This window comes from Anolis sagrei, chromosome 6 (assembly GCF_037176765.1).
Source record: "Anolis sagrei isolate rAnoSag1 chromosome 6, rAnoSag1.mat, whole genome shotgun sequence".
Lineage (NCBI taxonomy): Eukaryota > Metazoa > Chordata > Lepidosauria > Squamata > Dactyloidae > Anolis > Anolis sagrei.
The window spans coordinates 80,593,125-80,605,578 of NC_090026.1; the positions used below are offsets into that span (position 1 = coordinate 80,593,125).

At 39.0% G+C, this 12,454-nt stretch overlaps 1 pseudogene; it reads right to left on the reverse strand.

Moving 5' to 3' along the window:
* Positions 1 to 12,118: 12,118 nt before the first annotated feature.
* On the reverse strand, positions 12,119 to 12,245 carry LOC132779832 (5S ribosomal RNA; annotated as a pseudogene).
* Between the last annotated feature and the right edge of the window lie 209 nt (positions 12,246 to 12,454).

Sequence of the window (12,454 nt, forward strand, 5' to 3'; positions counted from 1 at the left end):
TATACTTGTTATTGTTTGCATTTTATTTTGAGGTTATTACTTGTTTGCTGTATTTTACCTTGCTGTATTGTAACTTTTTGGGCTTGGCCTTATGTTAGCCACCCCGAGTCCCTTTTGGGGAGATGGTGCTGGGGTATAAATAAAGATTATTATTATTATTATTATTATTAGTCAAAAACAAAAATGTTCTGAACTTGCTTTAGAGGTGGCCCCAGGAAACCACTGAAGAACTGCATCAGTGTCCACTAGGGCTGGGCGGTTTCGTTTCGTTAATTCGTAATTTGTTAAAAATTCGTTATTTTTTGTTAACGAAGCGATAACGAACCATTCTGGAGCAACTTAAAAACGAAACGAATTTTTCGATTCGTTTCGTAAATGCTTCGTATTTCATTATGTATTCGTTTCGTTATTGGTTTGAGGTCGTTTCGTTATTATTTCCGCATGTCTGGGGCAAGTTTTATAGTTGTTTTTTGTTTACTTAGTGAAAAAAAATTATAATATCAAACCAACAGTCAACAACAGAGGGAGAGGGAAGCTTCAGAAGTTTTTTTAGCGTATTGCGCGATCGCGGCTGCCATTAATGAATCGATTCGTTATTGTTTCGTTATTGTTTTGTAATTTTTTTACCATTTACGAAATTTCGTAAATATCGAACTTTTTTTAAGGAAAATTTCGGAATTCTTTTAAATATCGAAACGCAAAAAACTCCAAAAAACGAATCAATTTTAGAAACAAATTTTTCCGTTGTTACCCAGGCCTAGTGTCCACATGGCAGCAATCTCCCAAAGTGTACAAGAGCAAAGCAGACAGCAGTCTCCCAAAGCAGGTAAAAATGAGGCATGGAGCAATGAGGCATGGAGGCTGCTCTCCATGTACTTTACTCTCCTGCTAGCACTCCCTGTCCCACAAGTGCTCCCACTGATGCTAGTGCTCCTTCTGAAGTCAAGGTTCCACTGTAAATTAAAATTTAACACCATTATAAAATATACTTTTAAGACTCTACTCTGACTATAGGTTTAGAAAAGATAACTTAGACTTAAAATTATGTCATATTAAAACATTATATTATATTAAAAACATCTAGTCTTGTATTATCTGACTGCTGGATGTCCCTTTTTATTTTTTACAAATTGATGCACAATATAGTTCCCCCCCCCCCCTTTTGGCTAGTATTGACAGTTGTTCTTGACACTGTGTCCATTTGTTTACTGGCAGTAAACTCTCTTCCACTCTTTTTCTTGGGCTTGACATTGTGATTTCCTGGATCCACATTGTATAAGGTATTTAACTCTGGGGGTACAGTTTGTTGAATTTGGCATGTGTTCCAATGTTTTGGAGTGATATGCAATGTCTTACAGCCATTCTAGATGATGCATTGCCCTGTGAAGAAAAGGGGGCTATGAATCAGAATTTTTCTCATAGTGACTTAATAGAAATGCATTTGTCTTTCAATTCAAAACCCAGAATTTTGCATACATGTTTAGAAATATAATTAGAACGTTTATTCTACAAGCCTTTCGAAACGCGGGTTTCTTTAAAGCATCTGCAGTAAATCTACTTTGCTGGCTATGTCAGAAAGGTAATAAAATGTATGCCTAAATAAACAATGGTGATACTTTGGGGAGTAAGACTTCCCTTGCATGAATATAAAGACTATATCTTGTATCATTAGTTTATAAAGAGAAGCATAAGTTACCTCCTGTGGTGTTTAAATAATTGACTAGATTAAAGCCAACGGCTCCACAAGAATTAATAGCAAATAATATAGTTCTTTATGCAATTCATGCTATTAGACCTCCTCTAGCAGTGGGGAATCATTGCTCCTGGGGAGGGAAATTCGGAGCCTTGGGGCTGCATGCAGCCCTCTGTTTAGGCTTCCTCAATCACATTGTATTCTGGTCATAAAGATGAATTTTATCCCTGGAAGTTAGCAGAAGCAGTCATTTTAGTTTTAAATAGCTTTCACATTCTGCTCTGTGCTATTTAACACACACAAAAACCTCCCAACTTGTTTTGTCAAAACAGAAGTGGGCTTGCTTCTAAGTACTTCCAGTTTTGTTTTTCTTTTACCCTTTTGGGGGACATTTTTGGAAAATTATGCACCCCCCCTTTTCTGGTTCTTAATGCATGCCATCTGATTAACACAGGCTGTACCCCTTTGCACCATGTGCCCCCCAGTTTGAAAACAAATGGAGGTGTCCAGGAGAACTGACCTACAGTATCCTCCCAGATGTGATACAAAGCTAGGATGAGCCCTGAAACTGAGCAGGAAGGCAAGCAGATGATAAACAGTAACTTTGGACAAAGGATCTTCCATGCCCCAGCACTGCTTTCAATCCAACCTAGGCACAGCACTGGCTGAGATATAGTCTTTTCAAAGTATCAGTGTTTTATAAAACTTCAGAATTATGTAAAGACAAAGTGCCCAGTATTTAATGCATACATAGCAATCCTGATCTGAGGTCTTTGTGTAGCCACATATTGTTGTTGATGTTCTCAGGGTCTGGCATTGTATGTAGTCATGAGCTCTGGTTGTTGGACCTGGGTTTATAATATTGCAGTGAGTATTTCCATCAAAACATAAACAACCGTGAACAATATTGGCCATGGAGAGATGTCAGCTTTTGACATAATGGAGTTATTCAGGATCACTAAAAACAGTGAAACAAATCATTGTACAGCTGAATGTTTAATTCTTATTTTATACCACATGTGGCAAAGTCCGCAGGCCAAATCTGGCCCACCATGTCATTTTATTTGTTCCTCCAGATGCTACACTACCACTCCTATATTCCTCATCATTAGACATCATGACTAGAGCTGATGGGAGGTGTGATACAGTAGCATCCAGAAGGCTGCAGTTTATTCTATTTAGTCAGGATTGTGGGGTTTCGATTTAGATACAAAGCTTGTGGATATGATATCTGACTTTGAAATGTACTGTAAACTTTCTCCAATCTCAGAACCACAAGTGCAGTTAAGTTGCAATTTCCATTATTCCCAGTCTGCATGGTGGATAATGAGGTTGTCATTGGACAACATCGGGGGACACAAAATGGCTTCAAACTACAAGAAAGGAGATTCCATCTGAACATTAGGAAGAACTTTCTGACTGTGGCAGCTGTTCGGCAGTGGAACTCTTTGCCCGGCCCGGAGTGTGGTGGAGGCTCCTTTGGAAGCTTTTAAACAGAGACTGGATGGCCACCTGTCAGGGGTGCTTTGAATGCAATATTCCTGCTTCTTGGCAGGGGGTTGGACTGGATGGCCCATGAGGTCTCTTTCAACTCCATGATTCTATGATTCTAAAAGCTAAAGGATTTGGATGTTAACCACTATGTAAAGAAATATATAATTAGCCCTCTGTATCCAGGGATTTTCCATCCATGAATTCAACAACCTCTTTAAAGGCAACCATAAGGCTGGTGTGGCCCTTGATGAAAATGAGTTTGACATTCCTGTTTTACACCAACAGAGAAAACTTGGTACAGAGAAGAATAAGGCCTGGATATGTATGTTCCTTCCTCTTCTCCTGCAGGATGAACAAAGATAAAAAGCAGGGCCGGCTCAACCCATTACGCAAAGTAAGCATTTGCAGTATAGTTGATTTTGCCCAGGGGCGCTCTTGAGGCACTCTTGGGGGAAAATAGACCTTGACATATGCGAGTTGTAGTTACTGGGATGTATAGTTCACCTACAATAAAAGAGCATTCTGAACTCCACCAATGATGGAACTGAACCAAATATGGCACACAGAACTCCCACGACGAACAGAAAATATATATCAGTGATTGGTTGGGGGGGGGGGGGGCAAAATACTGTTTGCTTACTGTTGAAAATTACCTAGGGCCACCTCTGATAAAGAGTCACATCTATAGTTCCATTCATTTGTCTCTTCCTCCACTTTTGTCTCTGGTTTTGTCCATTTTTGGAATGCAGACTACAACAGATTTCAATTAACCTCATGTAGTATCTCAAGGATAAATGTCTCCCTCTAACCATCTTAAAAAAGAAGTTTTGACAGAAGGCAGAATTATTTTCTCTTCTGGAGCAGAGTTTGAGAGACTGATTTTTGGGGGGATATTTTGGTGGATTCTGGGATTTGTAGTCCAACACGTTATTTTTCCAAAACTCTGTAACAGATTGGTATTTGATATGACCCTGTAGATCTTTTTCAGATGCCCTTCCATAAATATTATGCTTATGGTAAGATACTTGAAATATAGGTATTACAGAATTGAAGAGGTTTTGATGTTTCATAATTTAAGAAAGGGAAAACAATTGCCAGATCCAACCAAAACAATCTAAAAAATAGTAGTGATGGAGGAAGTAGGATGGAATAGCTTTTGGAGTTCACTGGAAAACATAGGACTGCTTTTGTATAACCAATCCGACTTTTCCTTCCTCACTTAGAACAGCACCGCAAACCCGGCAAGTGTGATAGTGGGCATAGGACTGTCTTTGCTTCTGCTGATCAAAGACATTTCGTGACACATAACAAAGTACAAAGAGTGCAGGAAGATCTGCAAAGGCCAAATGACAATGTATTCTTCTGTCACAATAGCTTAGTAACCACAGATGATGCAGGGCTGGGAAATGGTGCAATCTCTGCCTCCTGCTTTTCTGTTTTTAAATATCATTGCTATTATTTTGCTTTCCTTCCTCAGCTCTGGGAACAATCTTAAAAGCACAACCTGTGCACAAACCCGTAAACTGTGCTTGCAAAAGAGCCCAATTGGGCCATGTGATCCGATTGTGTGATTCTTTCTGAAATACGCCTTGTGTTATTTAGAGATACAAACAAGAAATAAACAATACCCGTGAGACCTAAATCAAGAACAATTATTCCAGTAAACATAATAGAACCATTTAAGATATGGAATAGTAAGTGAAAATAAGCTCCTTCAAATATATCAGCAGTATGCATATTTACCAAATAAGAGTTAATTCCTATTCTTTATTTATAATGTACAAATTCATTTTCTGTTTATAAGCAACCAAGAGAAATGTAGCAAGGTGGAACAAGACTTTTTTGGGGGACGGGAGTGTTGGTGGAATAGTGTCTGCTATCCTTTTATTTTCCCTCCCAAGAGAAATTTTAGATTTTACGACAGTATTTGTTTTATGCACACAATAAGCAGAATTATGGACATCGCCATGGTTGATACCAGATAAAATTTCTAGTAATTTTTTATCATTTAAAGCAGGTTTGCAGGGAATGTGTGACCCCACAGATATACTTGGATTGCAGTGCCCAGAAAGCCTAAGCAAGAAAGCCTATGATAAGTGGTGATGGGAAATGCCATCCAAAACATCTGATGGGACAAACAGTCTCCATCCCTTATTTAAAAGGTCTATAATGTATCTCACCATACAAGGGAAAACAATGACCAGACGAACTTTGTATCTATTCAGTTGATAGGCAACTTCAAGGCCTCTGTTTTCCATTCTGGTCAAATAAACAAATAACGTTTTCAGACATAAATCAGATCTAATAAACAGCTAGTTAGCCTCTGGGTGAATCCCGATGTCCAGATACACAAATAATTTCCCATTCTAATGGCATGTGTTCTTTCTTATTTGCCAATGGCAAAGTGCACTCTTTTTTCTTTATGTCAGTTATCATAAAATATGATATGATTAAAAATATATTCAGTCTGGTTTATACAGCAGCCTTCAGCTCAAAGTAATAGTGACATTAATCTCATAATACATCTTTGGTGCTTGTTCTTTTCTTTACTAAATGCAAAACTTGGACATGTTGTTATTGATTGATTGATTTACATCTTCAACATAAAAATATTGGAAAACTATAAATTCCAGGATCCATAATCTTTAGCTATTGCACTTAAAGTGTCAAACTGCATTAGTTCTACAATGTAGATATATTCCTAATCTGTCTGAGCTCTCAATTGCTTGAAATATCTATATAAAAATGTAAATGTCAATTTGTTCAAAACCTTAAATCTCTCAAAATACTTCACTGATTGCTTTAAAATTTTGACACAACAAAGCATTTGAATAGGCACATGTTTTTATGTTTTCACATATCTACTATTATATAGATATCACACCCGTGACAGATAAAATGTGCTTTTTAAAAAAAAAACAACGCCATCTGCAGGATGTCAAAGCAACGCACGCTATACTACATATTTTACGATTCTATTTCAATCTTTCTGAATGCATTGCTACATGGAATTTCATAGATTTCAATTTAGTTTCATTTTGATTTCATTGCGTTGGCATTGAGATGTGTCGTTTACCATAGCACTCATTTTGTGAGTATAGTTTATTGTCCTTCTTTGCTTCAGTGCTGCTTGCACTGCCCTGAAGGGGGTGGGATTGCATGGGGTCATGTGGTGGGGCCAGCCTTGGGGCTGCACCTTCGCCTTCTTCCCTCAACACTGCTTCTCTGCCTCAGTCCAAAGTTGCACCCGAGGGAAAGGAAGTGCGCCTCGGGGACTCACCCAATCAGGCAGGCTTCTTTGGCCAGAGAAGGCAGGCTTCACCTCTTGGGTTCTGTGTGTTTATTTGGCTGCATGGACATACGCATCATGCCTCCTCCATTGGGTTTCCCTAATTTCAAAGCCCCCCCCCCCCTTTTAAAAAAGCCCTTGCTTTCAATCAGGCCTGTAGCCAGGATTTCGATTGGGGGGGGGGCTGAGTTTGTTTCAGGGGGGGCTGAGTCTGAGTGAAAGAGGGTCTACCCTAGCAAACCTTTTGTAACGTTAACCCAATACCCCCATGCATATGGGATATATTGAGTATGGTGATCAGATCATGATATAAATAAACATAAGTTTAAATAATGCACCAGTAGGGCCTTTTCGTGAACCACCATGAGAATTTCAGGGGGGGGGGGGGCTGAAGCCCCTCAAGCCCTCCCTCCCCCCGGCTACATGCCTGCTTTCAATCATTTCCTCATTTTACGGAGGCGGACCTTCCTCCCTCCTTCCCTACTCCAATGCCACCCGGCCTCAGAAATGTTGCTATATGTTTATTATTTACTTCATTGGGACTCCTTTGGGTGCCTTGTGTCTTTCTTTAGGCCCCTTCCACACAGCTGTATTTAATCCACATTACATGGCAGTCTGGATTCAGATAACCTAGTTCAAAGCAGACATTTTGGATCATCTGCCTTGATGTTCTGGGTTCTATGGCTGTAAGGAAGCGCTCTAACTCTACACCAACATATAATCCACTACAAAGCAGACATTGTGGATTATCTGCCTTCATATTCTGGGTTGAAGATGTCCTCATTCCTCACATTCCTATGATTCCAGCAGATATGCCATTTCTATTTAAGAGAATTCCCAATTTGATTTGTGTTTGCAGTCACCATCAACACAACTCAGGGCCAATCTTTAGAATTGTGCGGTTCAGATCTAGACATGGATTGCTTCTCACATCAACAAGTATTTGTTGCCTGTTCTAGAGTTCGTAAACCAGATAATCTCTATATCTGCAGACAGTGGAACAACAACAAATATTGTATACCAAGAAGCATTGTGAAATTATATATATTAGATATATATTAGATATATATATTATTTAGCAACGCTAGCTAAATGATATCTAATTTGTTTCCATTTACATTCCATTGTCTTCCAAACACAGAAATTTAGAGTTAAAAACAGTAATATGAAATTCCTTGGGTCTGAATCTGACAAAAATATTGCTGGGATTGCCACTTTATAATTTCCCCATGTAAATATCAGCAAACTCAGACAATGTGGTATCTACAATAATACTCTTGCAAAAACCACTATCTCCACATTTCAAATGCACAGGAACCAAGCCAGATTTTAATGAACGACATGGATAGAGAACACATGAAGGGAAGGTAGTTTGTTTCACAGCTCATTTTAGTAACCTTCCCTGCATCCTTCCCTAAATTTTCACTTTCTGATCCCAATTACTTCTTTCGGCTGCATATGAAGGGGCAGACGAGGGGCAGATTTATCAAACTGCATTCGTGATATATTTTTAAAATGCCTCTGCTGAGCGTTAAGAAAGAGAGGGAGCTTTAAGACTAATAAAAGGCTTTGATGCAGAAATCTTGGGCTTGTATCAAAGGGCATATTTAAAAATGAAATGTACTATATCAAACAGTCTAGAGCTACACAGAACAGACTATTTTGTTTTTCCAAGGATTCCACAATTATTAGCACTGTTTCTTCTTGCAGATGGAAAATATAATCTCCATGCTGGATGCATCAAAGAAAGCTTTCCACTAAACCAATATTCTTGATTCAGGATATGAGTTCACTTTCTATCTCTGGACACCATTCCTACATTATATGAATTATATCACTGTCAGATGTATTCATATGTTCATGTTAAGCCAGAATGAAACAGCACCTTCATGCCTGATCTCCTTCATCACAAAAATAATATGCAATAAATAAATGTAAACAATGTTACAACATCTGTTTCAACCATAACACAGAGGCATCATAGAAAGATGGAACTCATTAACAGTTATTTTTGGGACTACATCTCCAACTACCTCTCAGTCAATATGAACAAGGAATATTCTGATCAGAAAAGGGAGTCCTCAAACTGTAAACATCTTGTAGTTATAGCCATATTAATTTTCAGGAGAACTGGAAGGCTGGCTCCCCCCTCCAGAGATAATACTATAATATCTCCCCAAACAGGTACCAGGCTTATCAAGATGTATATCTAGAGGAGGGCATTCAGAACCATTAAAGCTCACCTCAGATTCTGTGCAGCTTCATGTGAGAAGCTATTTTTCAGATACACAAGGTATTGAGGGCTTTGAAGGTCAAAACCAATACCCTTGAATTGGATTTTGAAGAAAATTGGCGCACCATGGAATAGTCTGACTCCTACATTTTGTGCCGGGCTTTAGCACAGCAGGTTAACCGCCAGCTGCAGTAAATTTTGTCAATTGAAAGGCTGACAGTTTAAAGCCCAAGTCAGGTGAGCTCCTGGTCTTTAGCCCAGCTTCCGCCTCCCTAGCAGTTTCAAAAACAGCAATGTGAGTAGATAAATAGGTACCTCTTAAACGAGGAGGTATTTAAGCCACCCATAAGGAAATGCCAGAAAAAAATGCTAGTGATTTTCTCAAGGAGGAAGTTTACAAACAACACTCTTTGGCAGGGAAAAGTGAAGCAACAGCACTACCCTCCCGTGGCCAGAACTTAGCACAGTCTCCAAGATGCCAAAGATGGGAAAGCCAATGTATACCTCTATCTAGGTACAGTTGTCTGCCCTGTCAGTGTATAACGGCATTAAATGTTTTCTGTATGTGTGTTCTGTGATCCACTCTGAGTGCCCTTCAGGATAAGAAGGGCAGAATAGAAATGCTGTAAGTAAATAAATTAAATAAACTTGAGCTTTCAAACATTTTTCAAAGTCACTCTCAAATAAAACACATTACAGCAGTCTCTAGACTTCTAGTTCAGAGGCAGCATAGTGTAGTGGTTAAAGGGATGGACTGCAGTTTTGGAGGCCTATTCCCCACTGAGCCTTTCAATTCGATAGATCAGGCTTCCTAAACTTTCCACTCAGGAGTGCTTTTGGCCCAAGAAATGTTTATGTGACTCCAGGTATATAGGGGTATGAAATAAGGATAAAATCAAACTTTTTTTTATAACAAATCATCATTTGCAAGGCTTGCTAAACAGTTTAATTTCCATTTTAATGAAGTATGGCTAAAGCAGCTTTTGCAGAGTCCACTGTAAGCACTGCACAACAGATTTATGTAAATGTCTAAAAAAAAGCCACTGGGTGACATTAAGTAAACTTTCACTGTTTCCAAAATATTGGGGACTCAAACATTGAGTTGAGGAGAGCAGTTTAAGGAGTACATTAGATGATTTTGGACCAGTCACATTCTCTCTCTCTCGCCATATCTGACATACCACACATGGATATTGAGGGAGAAATAGAGCCACGGATACCACCTTGAACTCACATTGAGTAACCTTGAGGAAAGAGAGGCAAAATATGACAATTAATAAATACATTCTAATAGAAGATAGTGGTATATGTAGACTAGATGTGTGCTTGGTCATCAGATTCATGACTGCCACCTGTAAATCAGGAGACATGGCCATTCCAGGATCTATTGAAGTTTCTTACATATGACTGTGCATATCAAACATTGGCCCCAAGATTTTGGGAACAAGGCTGCTTGTCAGATAGAAGCATATTAAGAATCTGAATTGTTGCTGTTCTAATTTTTTGTGCGTGAGTTAACAATCATTATTAACTTCTCTGATGGCATTTCAGTATTTTTACTGTATATTATGTTATAGCAAATTAGACTATAAATATATGTATATGTATGTGTATATCCCATCACCTCTGTGAATGCATATGGTTCTTAAAATTAGGAATAATTTTAAGAGATTTGGCTAGGCTAGTTCTTCTGATTCTGTCATAGCTTATTAATAGCAACCAGATACCTCTGAAAATGAATCTAGATTTTGTTTACATAACCAATCCTTATTTAAATTTACCTCCTTGCAGCAACTAATCTTCTTGGAAAAGGTCAATAACTGATTTTCTCTTCTGTCTGGAGAATCTTTACTTTGTATCGGAAACAGCAATGACTCCTGAAGCCTGAACTTTTCTCTCATATTCCCTGATTGGGGAATATGAGAGAAAAGCACACAAATTATATTACACAGAGTCGTGCTAGGGATCAGTTCCTTCAGGGGTATGTAGATACATTCTTAACATTTCATAAGTTTCCACCCTTCCTTCTCCTTTCCTGTAGAGCTAAGGTAACAAAATTATCAAATCTTGTTAATAAGTAAATCTCATGCCCCCTGAGATAAAAATTGCCACTGTTCTATCCTAACGTCTGAAATGCACAAACATGAAGCAGGAGGTTTGACAGGTGGGAAAATATTACTGGCATGCAGTTTTCTACCCAACTGTAGTTGAGATTAATGGCACGGCTGCAGCCCTCAATGTACCAATGAAATTGAATTTCAGATCAATCAGAAAGAAGACAGAGGCAGGTTTTCTTTGGAGCTGCCAATCTCCTAGTTCTCAGTTACTTCTACCTGAACAGCTCCAATACTTTTTGTATCTGTATGTGAGTGTATAAATCTATTAAATCTACTTCATACAGAGTTCCCCACTTCTGTGAAAGAATGAACCATGTAGATTGATGGATAATTATTTGGGTGGTAGGGGACACTATTGGCTGTCCAAGAGACTTTGGTGTCACACACACACCCCTGCCTACCCCGTAACTTTTTAAAATGGGCCCTAGGAGCCACAAAATGGTTCTGTGGGATGACTGGCTCACAGGCCACAGTTTCCCCACTCCTGTTGTAGAGTCACAGAAATCAGCTTCCAACACCTTTGGCTGCATTTCCCCAAATGCATCAGGAAAAATAAAAACATCAAGTTCATATTTCGAGACAATCTCTGTTGGCCTTCTTATTGGAGTTTCTGTTGTAGGCTGTCTATTCTTACACAAGTCCAGAGGCTGAAGCACAGATCTGCAATAATAAAGCATTGGAGGTCAAAAAGACATAAATCAGAACAAAGTCCAAGCAGAGAACTCAGTAAGCAGTCTGAGGATCATAAATCCAAGATGTGTAACAGTACTGTCTGGTGTTCATGAGGTGGGGTGAAATTGCTTTCAACCAGCAAGAAGACACCAGCCTGCTTTTAAAGAGACTCAGCTCAACCCGGATATTATTTAGAGAGCATGTCTTGCAGCCATAGGCTGTATCTTGGGGGTCTATGCCAGAGACATTCTGATTTCACAGCTAGACTGCCTCAGTGTCTTGCCACCTTAATAGTCTACAAGCCCCATAATTCTATGGAATGCTGCCATTCTGTGGAATGCAGTTAAGGTGGGATTGTAGCACTATAACTAAGTAGAGTAAAAGGCATCTAAACAATTATACTTACTAGTTTAGTTGACTATAAAAAGCAAATGGACTGTGTAATGGAGGAAAATCAGTGTGTTCTAGTCATAAAGGTATTTTATCTGTATTTCCTCTGCATTTCTTTGTGATGCCTTCAGAATGAAACTTATGACTTCATCACAAACAATAAAAACGGTGTTTCTACACATTTAAGAATTGGCAACCAATGGAGCTAAAGTAGGCCGCAGGCTTTTTTTAGCCTACAGCACTTGGTATTCCCAGTCAGTCTCCCATCCAAGTACTAATCAGGCCCAACCCTGCTTAGCTTCTGAGATCAGATGAGATCAGGCATGTTCACCAGTTCAGGGTGGTATGGCCACAGCCAGTTTCTAAACTATGGGTTTTTCCCACAATGTCTAAGTTGATTGGCAATCAACATATTTTTCAATTCCCTGCATAGAGACATGTAAAAACACCCAATTTAACATGCAGTGGGACCCCCCCCTTGCAATGACATCATCATGGGGGGAAGAGCCGAGATGGAGAGTATATAATCCTTTCTTCCGCCATAATCTTTAGAACCAAGGAAGTAA